This window comes from Pinus tabuliformis, chromosome 5_2, assembly GCF_031772625.1.
Source record: "Pinus tabuliformis cultivar Carrire ecotype Pingquan chromosome 5_2, CPIR1, whole genome shotgun sequence".
In the NCBI taxonomy this organism is placed as follows: domain Eukaryota; kingdom Viridiplantae; phylum Streptophyta; class Pinopsida; order Pinales; family Pinaceae; genus Pinus; species Pinus tabuliformis.
In genome coordinates, this window is record NC_142306.1 from 666,673,618 (window position 1) to 666,694,313 (window position 20,696).

At 31.4% G+C, this 20,696-nt stretch overlaps 1 pseudogene; it reads right to left on the bottom strand.

The window, feature by feature from the left end:
- LOC149160842 (nucleosome assembly protein 1;2-like) overlaps positions 1-20,075 on the bottom strand; it is a 32,002-nt pseudogene extending 11,927 nt beyond the window's left edge.
- Between the last annotated feature and the right edge of the window lie 621 nt (positions 20,076-20,696).

Here is a 20,696-nt window from a genome sequence, read left to right on the forward strand (position 1 = left end):
GTGCTCGATCGAGCAATTTTTAAGCGCTCAATCAAGTAGTTGAGGCACTTAAAAATAGCTCGATCGAGCATTTAAGCAAACCATCAATCAATTCATTTTCTAACCTAGTTAACGACTTGATCAAGAGTTATGGATCGATCGAGTTATATTTCGATCGAGCCATAGTTATTTCTGATTAAAAAACCCTAGTTGTGACCTACGCAATTCATTTTGTTCAAACTACAACAAGAAAAGGAGTTCTATGGAAGATTTTTAAGCTTGACCAAGATGGAGGAACTCAATCCAGCTACCTATCAACCCTGCCAATGACCCAAAGGTTCAAGCCAAGGTAGGTTTCCTGTCATTTTTGTCTCTTTTATTTAATTTTTTCTGCAAAATAAAATAAATTAATTTGAAAAAAAATAGCATACAAAAACTACAAAAAACAATCACGAAAACCACCATGAAAACCACAAAAAACCACCAAGAAAATCCTTGAAAACCACAAAAAAAACCTATGAAACCCTTGAAAAACACCAAAAAAAGCTCTAATTTAGGTTTTATATGTTATCTCCAGTGGTAGCATGTTTATTATAAATATTTTGTATGGTAAAAACTTTATTTTTTAATTATTTTACGTTTTAATTTTTTTTAGGAATTTATTGAAATAAATTTAAAAAAAATAGTTTTTTTTTGTTATTAAAAGTGCATTTTAAATTTCAAACAAATTTGACCATGCCAAAAAAATTTCAAAACAGAATACAATTAAACTAAAAAACATAAATAAATAAATAAACTAGGAGCTTTAAATTGACATAATGAATATAGTTGTTCATAGTGAACCTCTATTAAATCAAATACGAAATTTTGTTTATTTTTTATTCTATAGAATACATATATATATATATATATATATATATATATAATAATAATAATAAATTTAGTAATTTGTTTTATAAAATTAGTTGTACTTAAATAAAATATTAACTAAATTAAAAGTCCAAAACAATTTTTTTATTTAATTAAATATTATTAACCCAATATATATATATATATATATATATATATATATATATATATATATATATATATATATATATATTTATATATATATATATATATATATATAAAGTTGTAAAGTATAACATAACTCTATATAACATAGTTATAGCTATAACTTCTCACATTTAACATAGTTTTATAACTATTTGATATAATGTGTTCCTTATTATAACATAAGATGGGTGATGCTCAACATTTTTTTAAGAGTCGAAATGATCTATATACTGTAATTTTTCTTAAAATTTCAGATACTCGTATTTGTAAAATTATTTAATATAATGATATGACAACTATATATCTCTTAATTCTCACCCTTATTGAATATATTAATTGAGTAATGATTTTATAACTTACACTTCCTATATTTTTAATTAACTATATAATGCAATATAGCATATATATATATATATATATATATATATATATATATATATATATATATATATATATATATATATATATATATATATAAGTTTCAACAATGCATCATTGATATATACATTAAATCCATGATGAAAAGTACATTTAAAGTGAATATATAAGCATTTTTACTCTTTTCTAATTTGTAGGTCATATTGTTTTATTATGCAGTGTGTCGTACCAGAAACATTGTTTTCATGTGCTTGCTCTTAGTATATGTCATGTGTCAAAATCAAACATTATAAGAACTTGTCTTATGGAGTATTTGGTTGACATGAAGTTTTATTAGTTTTGCAAATAGGTTTATTTCAAATTTTTACATATATTTACATATTTCTGCTGTATGAATAAAATGAATTATTTATTAATGGGAAAAAGTGTAAGTTAGATTTCAATCACATTTTTCGATTATGTTTACATGGAACTCAATACTCTCATTGATAATTTATCAAAATAAACACTCTATTTAGTTTAGGATTTTAGCCTAGATTATTCTACTTGAGTTTATAAATGGTTTTCTTATCAACAATTTTTCTATGTTAATATTTTTTTCTTGGATTACCTTATATCTATTATATGTAATTTGTAGATCCATCTCCCATACACCCCCCCGCCATAGTTTGTCGAAGTGTTGGGGGATTTGTTATACATGGTGGGGCTAAATCACATAGCTATACTAGAGTGTATGTTCCACTCATAGATCGTCCCTTGGACACCGATCGAAGTGTTAGAGGAAATATTTTTGTCTTTGTTGATGATCTTGCTACATATAGTGGGCCTTCTTCACCACTTGCAGGCATACATCTTGCATTTTAAATCCTATTTAAACTTTATGTGTTTATGTCTTGAAATTGTCTTTAATTTTTAAATCATCTTCAATTGATGTGTTTGAATTTAATATATATATATATATATATATATATATATATATATATATATATATATATATATATATTATTATTATTATTCTAGTTTGCTATATATACTAAATTATGTTTATGATTTGTAGACCCTTAGCAGGGTGAAGATGAGGATCAAAGTGCAATGTCGATCTCTTCGTGGAATGACGCTATAAGAAGAATCACAGTTGAGGATGTTATGGCCCAGCAAACATGGATAACATGAGATTTGGATAAAATCTTTACTAGTTCGCCTACTAGGCATATTTTATCTCAGATGCTGGATAATATCAACAGGTTGATCGAGACATACCAGATGGTGGGCCCATATAGCCACCTCCTATATTCCATACATATAATTAGGAGGCTAGATATTAGAGGCCCACAGACTTGGAAGGTGGTGAAATACGCCACCAAGAACATTGATATTTGTGGGGAGTTGTTTGACATCCCTCTGGACTATTGTGCTAGACATATTGGTCTAATTTCGCTAAAATATTTTAAGAATATTAATGTGGCCCTTTTTGTTTATGATCAATTCATTAGATCTTGGGGTCAGTTCCCCCACTATGACCAGGTCCCCATTTACTTTACAAAACATATATATGTGGAGCTTGTGTTACATATGAGGTTGGATTACACTAGCACTGGATCTAAGTTTTATGGACCCATCATGGGATGTAGTTATGAACATGTTGAGGCTCATATGGACCTCGTGCATGTAGCCACCTCTGAGATTGTTTCCACGATCATCTCTAAGCGTGGTATTGATGACGGAGCTAGAGGAGTTCTCACAACTTGGCGTTGAGACTAGGAATACCATTGTAGATAGCATGCAGAGGACATTGGCATTGCACATGTCACATTGCGTGGATAGATGAGAAGACAACCTTCGTGTCCTCATGTCCCATTAATTGCATTACATGATGATTCATATCTCGAGAGTCTAGGGCATAACCAATTTTTTCTATATGCATGCATGTGTCATGATACCATCCGTGACACTTGGAGGGTGCACGACCCACGTGACACGAACTAGGTACATATATATGGAAATTTTGGCTCTTATCATCGAATTATACATGATTTATATTAATAAGTTCGTATCAGATTGCATTTTTATTAATAATTTTATGATAACATGAATGCACAACCCAGCTACACATATGATTTTCTGAGAGCATATGAGGGGGGAATTTACCAACAAGAGCATCCTCCTCTAGTGCATGTTTCCATGGCTCAATATCCTCCACCTCCACCTCATAACACTCATGGACTAACAATTGAGGCGAATTTTTTTATTCCTAAGATTTCAACATTTTCTTTTTTTAAGTTACATGTATGCATGCTAATTAATTCGTAGACTAATTATAATATTTCTTTTCCACTGTGTACACAAACCCAAATGCAGAGGGGTGTTGATGTTGCAATTCTGTGGACACATGCGTGGGATGTTGGGTATTGAGGAATTGAGCCACAAGAATGGGAGCACCAAACCCAGATTGATTAGAGCCCCATCCTACCTGACTTCCATTTTCACTCGACAAAGTCACAAGTAGGGGATTATTTAAATGCATAATTCAAAATCATTTATTTCCAGATTTTTTATTTTGTACAAATAATGATCTAATTAGTTTGAATTTTAATGTGTTATATTACAGTACCAAATTAAGGATTCTCACTCTGCGCAACGAAACACACATAGAAGTGATACTTTCTAGAGTGGATCATAGATAGTTTGTATATTTTCAGGCCCATTTCATAGGGCACATTCACATGTGATGTGCATACTTTGTATACTTTCATACATGGATAGTTTATGGATGCATGAACAATATTCTAGTATATGGATACTTATTATTTCAGTTTGTGGATGTTCATGTGTATAATGTAATTTGTATATATTTTCATATGGATAGTTTATTATCATACATAACTAACAAGATAACAATTTTGACTTCTCAGGAAATAAACTAAGTAAATAAGTACAATCTTAGACTATGATCCATGTCATTTTGATACTTAAAATGAACTAAAATATATGTTCATGGTTCAATTAAAAAACACAAATAGCATTGAAATACATTTTAAATTCAATTTTAAAATATGTCGTTAACTAATAATGTTCAACTAATAGCTTGTTTTATTAAATTTTATTTCTTTTGAGGTCATCTACGGGAGCTTAGTCATAACACATGATAAAGTCATATGTATTGGAATTTAATATACCAAAAAAAATTAATGATATGTTTTTAGATAATTTTATACAATTTTATGAACTTTCCTAAATTTAGTTGCCTATCAAATATTTCAATCAATTCCTTAACTTAAGACATTCAATTAAGAACATTCAAGTAAACTTTTACAAAATTACAATTTTAAATACTAGTTTCATAGACTAAGGAAATAAGTACAATCTTACCATGATGCAAGTCACTTTGATACTTAAAATGAACAAAAATATGTCATGTACTTCACTTTAATATTTAATTTGTAGAAAGTGTCTTTTAGTGCAGTCAATGTATGTTAATTTAAACAATTAATGATATGTTTCTATAATTTTATGCACTTTCCTAAATTTACTTGCCTATCCAAGTATTTCAATCAATTCCTTGTCTTAAGACCTTCAATTAAGAACATTCAAGAAATAAAGTTTTACAAAATAACAATTTTAGTTGTCAATATGGCTTGTAGAAAGTGTCTTTTAGTGCACAATCAATGTATGTTAAACTGCAATGATTTTAATTTAGATGTCAAGATGTCAACTACAAATAAGTTTTATTCAATTTTATTTCTTTTGAGGTTATCTAAAAGAGCTTAATAGTCATAACATGATATATATATATATATATATATATATATATATATATATATATATATATATATATATATATATATATATATATATATATATATATATATATATATATATATATATATATATATATGTATATATATGTATATATAATTTGTTGCACTTTTTACATTCCAATATGAAGCATGTGTGTAACTCTTTCCATGTTTTATATCAAACTAACACATGACATATTTATTAATAACATAAAAATATTTCAATGTTGTTCATAACCTAGATTGTTGAATTTCCATTTTAAGTAAAATAATATATCAACTTGGTTGTTACATACTGAAATGGATTTTCTAGAAACCAAATATGTATGACATGTATATAGATCTATAAAATTTCTTGCATGCTCAACATGAATACTATACACATGACATTTAAAAAATTTAAGATGAAAAATTTTAATTAAATCTAAATCTAAATCCCTATTGATTCTAAATTTTAATTAAATTTTAGATATATGGGGTTCACATAAGGATCTTATCCCTAAAAATAAAACCTCCTTGAAATTTGGTGTACTTTAGAAACTTAAGCACCTCAAGGAAACTAAAGCTTATATAACATATATGTACACCATTATGAATCCATCCTAGATAAGAGGGAAACATTTCTCTATTCAAAATTATAAAATTACAAGAGTATTCAACTGTCACATTTATAGATTACAAAAATAATACATTTGAGATCTTTGATACAAAATTAGATTACACTTGATTGTTATAGACTCGGCTTCATGGCTTTCCATTTTCATCATCTACTCATTTGGCCAATGGCTCATAGGAATACAAGTCTCCATAATACTTTCATGGTATGATTCTCCCATCTTCCATATCCTTGATTCACCTTTCTTTGTTTTGATTTCTATTAAATTGATCTGAGATGCTATGACTAGAGGATTGTATTGACAAGATATATATTCAAGTATACAATCTTTATAAATGATGTGATCAGTCTATTTTTTAACATTTTCAAAAAAAATCCCATCACAGCCATGTCACCAATTTGGTATGTGAATTGTCCATCTTCTTATATTGGTCTCACCAACCTATGTTTCACTTGTGTGCATCACATAAAATAGTAGGCCACATTCTCTTTGTTTCTTGTGGGGGTGGTGATAGCAAAAACATCGCCTACAACCAAAATACAAAATATGTACTAGTTAAATACATTCAAGATTTTAATTTATAGATGAAACAGTTAATGATGATAGATGGGCCACATCCCTTCCCTTACAAGATCATATATATGATCATGATCAAGTGAAATTATGGCCTCTTCATCATGCATCTCATGGCACATTGGAATTGGATGAGGTCCCTTTGGATTAAGAGGGACATATTTCCATCCTTTCACATACCCATGTTTTTCACAGTGATCAAGTCTACATCCATCAACACCAATGAAAAACTCACAAAAACATGTAATTTTTCTTGTCTCGATGGAAAATATTTTTCCCATGTATTTGCTCCACACTGAGTGTAATTCCCTTGTTCCTTCTACAATATTACAATACCAAGGAATGGATCTATTCACATCACCAAGTTCAATATTCCAGAAGAACCTACGCATGGGCCTTATAAATCTGTGACCTTCATGTCCTAAATGGGATATGCTCCAATTGACCACCTCTAGTGATGATTTAAGTTGATTGGCATCATAACTCATTTGGTACCTTCTAAGTGCTCACTTCACACAAGAACCTGCACCATCATGGTCACCCTTTCCATTTCCTATTTCAAAGTAGCTCCAAGTATGCTGGATTTTTGTCTCCTTTGGTAGTCATCTCAACCAATAAAAAGTGTGTGCTGACTTGAATTTCCCTGTACAACCATCTAACCATATCCAATTCTTTTTGAATGATATGCCATTTTTTCGAATGATTCATAAATCAAGTCAAAGCAATGTTGCAAGAATAATGTGTCATGCTCATGATCATCACAGATGTAAAATTGACACTCCTTAATCACATCATGTGACTCATCAGTGTTATACCTATCATCAAGGTTCAATTGTGCATGTCTGTACAGAACATGTACAAATATGGATACTTGGTCCAAGTGATAATACTCACTCTGTATCTTGGTATGAGGAGAAAATATGTAATTCTTATCAAATTCCACCATTGATAAGATTGTGCCTGGATGAAATAATTCATGAGAATGCATAAATTCAAACACTTACGACCTGGACCTGTGCAAGTGTTTGATATATTTATAGATCTGGTTTTGAAAAATCCCCATGAATTGTGAAATAGGAATCTCATCCTCAACATAGTTGATCCTCTTAGGTGCCATAGTTGAAGAATATGGTTGATTTCTCATGACATACTCATAATGCTTCCATGTGATAGTGACATCTGACACCCTAGAATGGTTGGGATCAATAAGAAAGTTCCTATGGAACAATGTTAAATCACTACATTTAGTGCATCTTCTCCCACCTATACATATTTTCTGTAATATAAATCTTCTAGCTCCCTTTTGCACAATATTGATGAAACAAAATCACACATTGTAGGAGGAGGAGAGTCTTCATGATAGTTCTTCTTTTAAAATTTCTAGAAAGTTTCATAATGACGCTGAAATTCAACATGATATCAAAAACAATGTGTGTCACGGATTGTATTAGGCCTAATAAACCATGGCTTCAATTTCTTAAACATCCTTATGGATATTTTCACATGGTGATTTCTTACCTGAAATTCATCAAACAATGAAACTTCTATCATTTATACAATGTGCTTAGTGTGTTCCACATACTCACCTTTAGTTATGCGTTGTCATATGACATGATTTTATTTGGAATAACACGAGAATTGCTCTCCCAAAACTCTACCAGAATTGCTTTGGTTCTTGTTGTAAGCATGTCTTGGTAGGGTTTCATGGTGATAAGATTCCAACAAGAAGACTCGTCATTTTCATTCACTTAAACCCTCAATTTGGTATGCTTGTGCAAAGTTTTTCTCGAGACATGGAGCAATTTTGACATTGTTTCCAACTTTTGTTGTTTTGATGCACTTGGTGTAACAATAACAGAGGTAATTGCCTGCACGCAACTCGAACATTAGGTTTTATTTATTTTCCAAGCATAGTGAATGCCTTTGATATATTTTTAGTGGCATTCATATGTGTCTTCTTTCTTTTAGCATCTTAGGAACCCAAAATCTTTGTGGCATGTTTTAGTTTCTTATGTTTGATTAACCCATGTAGTATATGAGCTTGTGCAACAAATGAATGTTTCACAAAATGTTTTCAAATGATGTTATTGACATTGTATCTAATAGTGTGAGTAGGGATATGCTTCCTAAGGTCCTCTATTGTTCCTGCGTCCACTTTTTTTTCAAATGATCCACCCCTTTCCAAACCACCGCAACTCCTTGTTATCTTGTCAACTTGAGAGGAAACAATTTGTTCTTCTAGTGGTTGATCAACTTGATAGGGTAAATGATCTTCTTCCAATGGTTGATTAGCTTAACATGACACGTGTTGTTCCCCTAGTGACAATTGATCAGCATGATAGGGAACATGTTCCTCTAGTGATTGATTAGGTCCATAGGGAACATCTTAATCATCATTTGGTTGATTAGTTTGATGAGACACATCTTCTCCCTCATGTGGTTGTTCAATTTCCATACCTACATAGTGGAAAAAAAATATACTTGTAAGTCAAGTGAATCATCCTTAATAAATAAAAATTAATTTGGAAACCCTAGGGTTCTAGTCACAATATCTAGGGAAAAGTTAAATGAAAAATAAGTTGACATTTAGCAATGAGGTAGCAAAAGTTGACATGGAACAAGGGTTATATGTTGAAACATGAAAATAAAAGGGTTCCATTATCAGGGAAAGATGGATCAAAGAAGAGAACAGGTCAATAAAAGTATCGGTCCCTGTGTCAACAAAAAAGGTGATTCATAATATGACGAAAGATAAAATCATTCCTCCTCACTTAATAAAAACCAATTTAGAAACCCTAGGGTTCTAGTAAAAAACCATAGGAAAAAGTTAAATGAAAAACAAGTTGACATTTGGTAACTAGGTAGAAGAAGTTGACATGGACCAAGGGTTATAAGTTGAAACATGAAAAGAAAATGGTTTTGAGCTTAGGGAAAGATGGGTCGAAGAAGAGTGCACTAAAAAAGGTATCGTTCCATGTGTCAACACAAAGGGTGATTCAGAATATGATGAAAGGTAAAAGAATTACTCCTCACTCAACAAAAATCAATTTTGAAACCCTAGGGGAAATTTAAATGAATAACAAGTTGACATTTGGCAACTAGGAAGCAGAAGTTGACATGGACCAAGGGTTGTAAGTTGAAACATGAAAAGAAAATGGTTTTGAGCTCACGGAAAGATGGGTCGAAGAAGATCACACCAGTAAAGGTATCGATCCCTATGTCAATAAAAAGGGTGATTCAAAATATGATGAAAGGTAAAAGCATTCCTCCTCACTAAAAAAAATCAATTTCGAAACCCTAGAGTTTTGGTCACAAACCCTATGGAAAATTTAAATGAAAAATAACTGGAGACTTGGCAGCTATGTAGCAGAAGTTGAAATGGACTAAGGGTTCTAAGTTGAAACATGAAAAGAAAAGGGTTTCAAGCTCAGGGTAAGATGGATCAAAGAATAGTGCACTAGTAAAGGTTTCGGTCCATATGTCAACAAAAATGGTGATTCAGAATATGATGAAAGGTAAAAGAATTCATCCTCAATCAATAAAAATCAATTTGGAAACCCTAGGGTTCTAGTCACATGGACCAAGGGTTCTAAGTTGAAACATGAAAAGAAAATGGTTTTGATCTCAAGGAAAGATGGGTCGAAGAAGAGAGTAGGTCAATAAAAGTATCGGTCCCTATGTCAACAAAAAGGGTGATTCAAAATATGATGAAAGGTAAAATCATTCAGCATGTATGAAAGGTAAAAGAATTTTCATGATAATGTGAATTGTATGTAGGAGGCACCTGAAGATGATATAATCCCTATGAAACATGTAACTAATGACAAGCATTATATTCTAAGAAAGAAATCAGTTGGAAAGAAAGGAAAGAAATCAACAACACCTGAGACTATTTCATTTGTAAGAACACCTGAACACATACATTTTCTTTAGGAAAACCAAATGAATCACATACATAAGACAAATTGAAAAATAAATGGTTAATTTTCCCTTTAATTCTAATGTGTGAAAAAATCAACAAAAATGATTTATCTGAGGATTTGTGTATGAGAAAATTTCCTAAAAATACCTAACATCCTTCCACTCAAGTCTTAACTAGGCCTTGTGAATACTTTAGAATAGGGTGATGGGCCCACATCATAAATGTCACTAGCGACGCTTCCAGCAGCCAAAACCCAACCAATGTATGGAGAGGGTTATAGTGGCCAAATGTATTAGGGCTACGTCCCAAAAGCACTGGTGACACTTCCAGTAGCCTAACCAAGATCACCTCAACCTATATGGAAATATGCCTTAAGATTTGGCCACTAAGTTATCTGTGTCCAATGGAAATGGATGAATCTTAGCTTTTGGTTGTCAGTTTTGTACCCAAAACCCCTACCACCTGTCAGGAGACAACATGAAGGTCTGTGATAATCCCCCACCTAGGCCTTACCCACTTCACGAGTTTCTCTCCATGTACTAGATTTGTCACTAGATGAAGCGAGATTTTAAGCTCCCTAAAAGACAACTTTCTATGTTTCAATATGAAAAACAATAATGATGGCTTATGTGTTTCCTATCGCCATGGTCCTAGTCTTAACTATAAATTATCTTGTGGACCCTATGGGGAATTTAGTGTGTTAAGGTTAATATTGTTTGTAAAAAGGCTTTGTTTCACTTAGGGTGTGCTACAAAATATAGGGTCAAATATTCTAGAAAGAGGATACCCTTTATACAAAGTTTAAGTGAGCTTATTGTGTGGGGTGAACATTTGTGCAAGTGAAATTGTGAGCATACAAAGTGTGAATTGATGTGGATATGCGGTGATCCTTTACAGTTACCTTAATTAAACTATGTGGTATGTTTTCTTTGCAAGGAAAGAAATGATGTGTGGATGATGGACCATTTAATTCTTTCCTAATTATACTATTTGAGCATATGTTTGTGTGCAAAATTTCAAAGTAAAATATAACCAATTACTCTACTTGTAATGGTTAGTAAAACAAATTGGTTAGTAGTGATTGTGTGTGCAAGGTGAATCTAGTGCACATACAAAGTGTTTGAATTGCAAGTACATGGATATGTGGTTCATGATCATTTAATACAATTCCCCTAATTACACTATGTGATGTTTGTTCATTGCAAGAAAATAAATGATGTGTGGATGATGAACCACTTACTTCTTTCATAATTCTACTATGTGAGCATATGTTTGACTGCAAAATTTCAAAGTCAAATATAAGCCTCAATTACTTGTAATGGTTAGTAAACCAAATTGGTTTAGTAGTGATGGTGCGTGCAAGGTGAATCTAGTGCACAAAAAAAGTGTTTGAATTGCAAGTATGTGTGAAATATGTATATATAGTTGTAATGTGTTTTTATATATATTTCTATAAACAGTTAATAAAATACAATATTGTTAATTGCTTTAAAATAATTTGACAGATCATAAGAATACTGTCTCCATTTACTAATTGTTCAAGCATTTCACCTTTTATAAAATTAGTTCTTCTTAGCAACAATTTTTCATTTCTTCAAGAGACTATATAAATCCTAAACTAAAAGTGAGTTCTACAACAAAGTGATGCATTTGAAGACCTTTTTCAAAGTTACTCATTCTTAGCAACAATTTTTTTTATTTCTTCAAAAGACTATATAAATCCCAAACTAAAAGTGACCCCTATTGTAATAAGGAAAGTATTATATTTTTGTTTGTATATATCATATACCAAACATTTAAAGTATTTAAATCTAGTGTCAATTTTTTAAGTCTACTAATTTTTATAATAATTTGCAAGGTTGTTGAACTAAAGGCTAATAGAAATTAAGTTTAAATTCTTATATAGGAAACTTCTAAATACATATTTCAGAGGGAATTATTACTTAAAGAGATTAATGATGTGGCAAACCTTTTGAATTTGAGAGAATGAGATATTCTTGAAAAATCAAGCTAGTGATTACCAAATTGAAGGGCCAAATTTATTTCATGAGATACAACAAAAGCTATATCCATAAATTCATACAAATTTAATCAAGTATAAGATAAATTGTGATTGAAAAACTATACAATACATAAATATACACTCCATGATACAATAAGAAACTTATTCAACTAATTTTTAAGTATGTTAATATTTGAAAGTCTACTATACAAAATCAAATTAGTTGGAAAAAAAATTCTTCATTAGAAGCACCGTATCATTGAACATTTTAAAACATGTGACTAAAATTACCATAGAACAATAGTAAGAATAACTTTCTTAAAGGAAGATCTTATCATAATTATAGAGAATTTCACGATTCCAAATAAAAAGTGGAAGAAATGTTGGGTGAGAAGGACAATGAAATTGTTGACAAAGAAACAAAAAGAAATCAAGATATAGAAGTTTTTGTGGATTTAGAGATCAAGGAAGATGCTTCAAGGTCTTATCAACAATGAATGTACATTGTTATCATTTGTGGTGAAGAGGGGCACAAATGATTTAAGTGTTTGTTTGGGAGAATGTACATGGAAATTTTAGCACAACAATCAAGTAGGGCACAAGGAGGGGTAAGAGGATTTTTAAAAAAGTATGTTTCTTCAAGGAACCTTTTTTATGCATATGAAAAGATGGATATCCAATGTCTTTTATGTTTTCAATTATTTTCATCAAATCTTCACAAAGTTTAAAATAAAGAACTCCTATTTTTTACTTTTGAACCATATTTTGCAATATATTTCATGGCTATATGTTGAGAAACAATTAAATGAATTTAATCGTCATTAGATTGCCACAGTCTATGAAGATTAACATTGTAAACATTTCTAGCATATCATCAATACATGCATGCTAATTTATTTCTTTTGTATTTATTATTTATGAATTTAATAATGATAATAACATGAGTCTTCCATGAAGCATTATAGTCATATGAAATAATATAATCCTTTTTTTGCAAGCACGAATCTACACTACACTTAGTATGTCTTTAAAAAACTTGTTATTTTTAAAAAAATCTCATAACCTTGACGTGATAATTGAAAGAAGAGACTTGTTATGTTTTCAAAGGTAGAGATCATAATTTAGGATTCAAAGAACCATTAAATGTTATATATGATGATGAATGTTATGAAAGTTTAATGTTGTTATATATTTTAAACCAAGAATGTTTTCTCCATTCATGCACATTGGAAGCAAGGATATTCTTGCTCCTTTTAGATCTTGACACATTTTCTCTCTTTTAACTCCTACTTGGGATATCAAACATTGATCAAACTAATGTTAATGGTTTTGGAGCACCTATGTGACAACCATTTTTGCTAATCTCTCTTGTAAATAAATTTCCATGAATTGAAATTCATGTAAATAATATATGGAAATTATTTTCCAATGGTTTTTTTTGGTTAAATCACACCCTTAATTTTTTTGGGTTATCTTAAACCATTACAATTCAAAGGTGGTTCGTAATTTGCATGAATTCAAGTGGTTTCAAAAAATTCCAATAAACCATGGTTTCAAGTAGTTTTCAATAATTTGCATGGTTTCAAATGCTTTTTAACAATTTGCATGGTTTCAAGTGGTTTTCAATAATTTGCATTGTTTCAAGTGGTTTTCTTTAGTTTTTGTTGCATCTCATTTTTTAACTACATGATATTAAATTCAATGCTTATTTTATCTTAGTTTTATTGTTTCATTCTCCATTTGGTTTTGGTTTTTAGTCATATTTCCTAATGCATATAATATGGAGCAAGTAATATGAGAAGTGAGATAATTTGAATTACCTATATTTGTATGGATTTCTGGAATTTCATTATCTTCTTGTTCTCTCAATGTTTGGCGTCCTTTTATCATCATTTCTCTAGCTTTCTCTTGTATTTCCTCGGTGGATGCCAATTTCTTTCCTTTTCGAGATCCAAATCTCCAATTTCCTGTGTTTGTTGTGAATCCTTGTGTGATTTTCACACTCTGATATTTCTTTATAAATGAATGTTTGTTGTTTTTTATTCTACAATCGAATTTAGACCCTAATTTATTTGTTGGTACGTTAGGATTTTTAATGTCTCTATTGAGTCGTCGGTTAACCACATATGTGGCTCGATCGAGCAATTTGAAGCTTTAATTTAAGCACTCGATTGTGCTCCTAAAGTCCTAAAATTTACAGTTTCATCACCCCTTCTATAGATTTCTCTGCAACCCCATTTTGTACCCTAGTTGATTTAGGGCAAAATTTGTCCTTAAATGGCGAAGTTGATCATGTTGTATTTGTGAAAGAATCCTCTATCCAATGGCATATGAATTTGACACTTTCAAATTCATATGATATTTTTCATTTAATTTTTAAACATAACACTTGAATTTCTTTTGGATAATTTCAAAGGGGCTGAATAAAAAATCAATAATATAAAATATACACTGTGAAAGTTTTTCAAAAAATACTTCTATCATTGTTTACAAGTCCTATTCAAAAGGATACTCTTGGCTTTTCAATTTATTTAAAGAGTTAAAAAGAATCTTACGTGAACACGTGTCTCCAAAATGCAATTGAAATATTACTTTACCAACTTCGAAAAATAATAAAAAATAGAATTTTGCATTAAAAAAAAAAATGAATATGAAAACCTTAGTTCTCTCCATGTAGATCATTCTCACACATATATAAAAATTTTACATTACACATTTTAGACAAAGTTATGCTATGTGAATGCACACATACCTCTTAAGTTTTGAGAAAATTTGCAGGACATATATTGTATTTAATGGAAAATTGAGAGATTATACGACACTAATTTTTTTACAAAAAATATCATTAGGGCAACAACATAATTCTCCACATATTGTCTTTTTACTCCGAATCAAATTTCACAATGCTTATATGAATTTTGAGGGTTGTAATTCAATAAAAGAGGAAAAACTTGAAATTTCATTGCCACATTTGGCCCAAAAGTGTAACTAATCTTCATGCTTTCCCCCACCAGGTTTGTATTTTTTATTTAATTTAATGAATAAATAGTACACCAATTTATATAAATTACATACTAAAAAACATGTGCAATCCTTAACTAAGTTGCATGCATTCCACATGTCTATGCCATCTTTGTTCCAAATTATTAGAAGAAACTTTAATAGAGTCCCTTAGCATTCACTCCTAACCATGGTTCCAAGATAGTCCTTTGTATGCTTGCTCCTAAAATTAGAATCCTCCATATGATTCTTTTGCTCCAATGAACTTTTGCATTGTTCCGTTTGGATCCACAATGAAAATGTTCATGGATCTCATAGCCATAACCTTGGGCATGGCAGAGACATTGTCTATCTATCATGATTTAATCAAGGGAAAAAATGTTGTGGGATTTGTATTTGAAATCTTGGATAACTCTTTATTTGAAATTGTGGACAACAAAATAAAAATCCCTCCTGACAACCTAAAGCCTCAAGGTTTTCGTAAGTTTTACATACACTTTTTTTTTTAAAATAAGAATTATGATTTATCATATGAATTCAAAGTCAAAGGTATCTGGTTAAAAGGTTGAGGTGGAATGGTAGTTAACGATTTCGGCTCTTGTCTCACATCTCTCTATTTTCGCAACCCATGTTCACATTGGTTCTCAACATCTGTCCTGACCTTACCCTTGAAATCCAAGTAATAGTATATCCCCTATATAACAAATTCCAAGGGTTGCCACCATAATCTACTTATATTCATTGTCTAGATTTGAAATTTTCTCTGAAAGTTTTTCTACATCTCTCCAAAGACCAGGTTTTAGATCCCATAGTGAAGTGGGTCATTTGGAAATTACATTATTTATTTTTAGTTTTTGTATTGGGTCTGAACCATCTCTTTTCCCCTAAATTTGTAATTGTTTATTATCACAGTCTCACTAAATTCGCTAATCATCCATCATGTGACATTGATGTTGTAATTTTCAACCCTTTTCCAATGTGTTGATTTAGGGATTCAAAGAGAAGGCTATTCATGGTTCTCATTTTTAGTTGCATATATATGACCTTTGTTTTATAAACTTGGTCCTTGGTTTTTGGGAGGATTAGAATTATTGAATTAGAACCGTAACAGAGGCTACTTAGGCCATCCACCCAACTGTTCCTATTGGATCTTTGTATCGATCAAATGCATGTAAGAAGATGTAGGTTTTTGCTCTATGATAGCCTAAAGTGGGAACCTAAGGATAAATGCAGTGTCTTAGTAGTCCAACTCACTAACATGTAGGAGTAAGGAAGGATAGGGAATGGAAATCCTACTTTCTAGAAAAAATATTTATTTTGTATGTCCATAAATGTCGGCCTCCATGAAATGTTGTTGATGAACCCCCAATAACCTAGTTTTTTATTGTATTCCATCAAAACATCAAGCTTTTAAATAAATACTTTACCTAATCCTGGTGAACATACAATTTGATGTATTCCAATCAAATAGATTTTCCATGAATCCAGCCACAAATTAGGTGGAAATATCAAATGGGTTTCTTCTCCTTGATAAAGATAATGTTCTCTAAAAAGATATTTTTTTGAGTTGGCAAATTCCATGTCTCAAAATGTATGTCTCCTTACTAGGCATCCATGTTCACACCATGGTTTTGCCCCTTTTAGTTATAATATTCAACTTAATTTTCTGTATCTACAACCTATTATCAAATAATATACAACCTTTGTAAATTTGATATACTGATTGTGGCAAATTTTCATGCAAGTGAATCTATGAAATGGTTGTGAGGTGGAGGTGGTTAAAGGATGTAGTGAGAATAGATGGCAAGTTGAAGGAGGCAATAAAAATAGGTGGCATAAAAGTAGGTCTAGGTGTTAAATAAACTAGGTAGTGGTGGCACATGATGTGACTGTTTTGATGGCATGAAAACATAAATCCTTTCCTAAATTTTGTAAGTTTATCCTCTCAAGAGCCAAAAGCAAGAGAGATAATATTAATGTTAAATGTCACAAATTAATTCTAGTCAAAGATGGCATTAATTTAGTTAAACTTAACGCAATATAATATATGGTTGGTTTTTCCAATTTTATCTTAAGTATTGCCTCTATATGGGACCAAATAAAATCGTGGAACAATTCATTTGATAGAATTTGGAGGGACTAACAAAACTTTGGTTAAAAAGAGAAAATTTTCATTGGTTTCCATGTCATGATAATACTGAATAAAGAAATGATTACTATAGTCTCTATGGCCCTAAAGGGGTAGGGACTAATAAGAAGGATTTCTAGTCCACAAGCTCCACTAACATGGATCTTATGAGGAGATATGTATGTTTTTTATCTAGAGTGTTGCAAATAGAGTTGTACACATCGACCCAAAAAAAGGTCACTAGGGTTTTGATTGTTGTAAGACTTATTTTCTATATAATGTCTATTTTGAATGATTAGTGCACTCCTCTTTTGTGAAACCTAGATACAAGGATTCAGTTGACAAAGCCATGGAAATTCTTTATTCATCTTTTTACATTTTGGTTGTTGGAAGAGTTATTTTCTATGCAACTTCTACTTTGGATGATTAACACACTCCTTCTCTATGTAAGCTAGACACAAGGATACACATGATAAAGCCATGGAAATTCTTTGTTGATTCCATACCTTGTATGAGGATCTATCTTCTTCCCTAGTTTCAAATCCTTCTCCTAGTTGTAATTGACAAACAACAACAAATTGGCAGTGCAATGACAATCTAGTCAACATTGGCCAATGCGCTACAAAAAAATTGAAACTAGTGACCAAATATCGATCCTATGTGAGTTCTTTTTTTCGCAATGTATCTTATACTCTTCTCGTGCCTAGAAGGCATTTCACATATTCAAAAACCATTGTAAATCCATATGTTTTATATTCCTCATCAAGCATGTGAGGAGAGGATGTTTGTCGACTTCAAAGCTTGTTCCTTTTAGTGCCAAGACAATCACTAAGCCATTTTCTCTTTTTAAGTTTAAATGACTACCACCAACTTTTTTTGAATGCTACCATTTTCCAACCACGACACCTTCCATGTCTCTATATGGTTGCTCCATAAATGTGTAGAACTTAATGCAATGAATATGAAATTTGTAGGTGTATGCTCTAATGACTAATGGAATAATTAATTTATTGTGTAGTGGTCTCAAATGGAATCTAGGATCATCCAAAAGGAAATGGGAAAATAAAATATGTGCTCAAGGATAACTCTAACTTAAACTAATTTAAATTGAAACACAAATAATGGAAGCATATAGGAGGTAATTTTATAAGAGCATGGGGATGAGACAATTCCAAATAATACCATAAGCACTAAACCATGAGTATCCCAACAATTTCAACCATAAGATGCCAACCATATGGGGATAAGCAAATGGTTATGGTTTCCATCTATTAGACTTTCCGCTGAGCTCACAGAGCAACGTATCCAAGTAATCATCTAGTAACCAAGCAGTTCATCCAACCAAAATAGAATTCTTGTAATGACTTAAACCAACGAAGAAAATTTTGACCCAATGAATAATTTAAATTCCCATTAAATTATTTACGGGCCAAGGAGCAACCAACATCTCATACACAATGTATATGCTTTGAATGTGGCCCACATGACCTCACCTTTGCAAAAAATTGATTGTACAACATGTATACTCAACCAACGACCTATGGGAGGGAGTAAAATGCTCAAGGAGAGTCTAACAACTTGAACAAAGAAATATAATCCAATTGTTGAACACACAGGATTAAATTTAAAAGTAAGAAGCATAAACTCTACTTCTTATGTCATCAATCCTTTAGTAACATAAATGGATGGATTGCATTTCTCACTATTGGGTGTAATTAACTATCCATCAAACAAGAATTGGTAAGATTATCGTTATATTATGGTTAAATAATGAAACTATTATGCATTCAATGAATTCCAATCCTTAAGCATAATTTAAACCATAACTAAGCGAGTGCATAGCTATTAATAAGCCATAAAAAATTAGCTCTACTCTACGCATTCATCAAAATGAATTCAACAATAAAAAACATAACAATCAACGATAATGAAAAAACATTTTACGTGAAAACCCAAATGGGAAAATAAACTTCCAATGGGGCTTAGTCTCTTCATTTTTCCAACCTATAGTACAATGTTTCCATGGTTTTCTATGCCTCTTCCTCTCTTGGCCCAAAAAACCCTTTGAGTATGAAATTAATCAATGAAATAGGGAGAGTTGGGGGTAAGGAACATGGAAAGAACCATGATCATTCACTTCCCATTTCTTGGCCTTCTCTCCTTTTTTTTTTTTTCTTCAGTTTAACTCTTTGTTTTCCTCTCTCTCTCTCTCACTTTTTTTTTCTCTTATTCATATTTATGTTTATGTTGTTTTAAAATGTATTCTAACCTTTTTAAATTGTTGAATTACAATGTGGGTACTAAACCTTACATTCATTCATTCGTTTGGATCCATTCCAGATGACACCTCCCCATTAAGAGGATTTTTGGTCTCCAAAACCTCAAAGAAAACCAATCTATATCAATGCACCTTTTGTCTGCTTCTCTGGAACATGGATCTATCTCTAGCTCCTTGCAATGGATTTGATTTTGGCTCTAGATTTGGATTCTGGCTCTTGGTACTAGTTCTATCCCTTAACTATGGCTTTGTCTCTAGTTTTTGGCTCACTTGTTCCCACAATGCAGAAGTTTGCTCACTAACACTTGGAAATCCATAAATATGAACTATCTGATCAACATCCATTCCCATATCCTTCTTATTCTTTGAGAGAGTCCATATTGGTAGTCAACAAAGCCAAGTTGAATGTTGGTCTATGTTCATCGTGACCCCAACATGATGTGCCATCATGTAACAATCCCACAAAAGGAAGTGTGGCCCACCTTCTCTTGCTAGGATCAGTGGCTTAAGTGCATAAAAACAATTCTACAACCATGTCAATTATAATCTTGCATACCCTTACATGTTAGTTGTAGAAGTCTTGGTCATTGATAACTTTGTTCACCCATTGAAAATTCATTGTTCAACCAACTTGCAATGAAAGAGATACCATCCCATGCTTGAGCTCTTTCTTTGCTCTCTCCTACTTCCATCAAACAACTACTTGCTTCATAGTTGATGTTGAGATCTTTGTTGCTACAACTTAGACAAGTTCTTCTACTTGCACTAAAGATGTTAGAACTTTTCATCCTCTTTAAACTTCACTCTCTACAATATTTTCTTTGCTATGTAGTTTCTAGGTTGAAGCTATGGATGAAGTCACCAACACTTTAATTCCCAATGAACATTCAACTTGCAATGGTGGAAAAAGTTCTTTTTGCTTCCTTAAGAATTTCCTGACATGGTCTTCCTCTCCATATGCCTTTG